Below are 238 nucleotides of genomic sequence, written 5' to 3'. Positions count from 1 at the left end.
CGGCTGCAACGCTGGATACTGCTGCAGAAACAGCAGCTTCGTCGCCGTTCGCGGCGGGGGTGCAGGGACCAGCAGCAGCAGCAGCAGAAGCAGCAGCAGCAGCAGCAGAGTCAGAGGCAACGGCAGCAGCGGCAGAAGCAAGTCAAACAGAGGGAGCAGCAGCAGCAGGAGCTGCTGCTGCTGCTGCCGAGCAGCACGGCGACACCCCAGGACACAACTCCGTTCATGAGGATCTTGA

The sequence above is a fragment of the Eimeria tenella genome, genomic scaffold (genome assembly GCF_000499545.2).
Source record: "Eimeria tenella Houghton genomic scaffold, Eth_scaff2816, whole genome shotgun sequence".
NCBI classification, from domain to species: domain Eukaryota; phylum Apicomplexa; class Conoidasida; order Eucoccidiorida; family Eimeriidae; genus Eimeria; species Eimeria tenella.
This window is presented reverse-complemented; position numbering follows the sequence as displayed.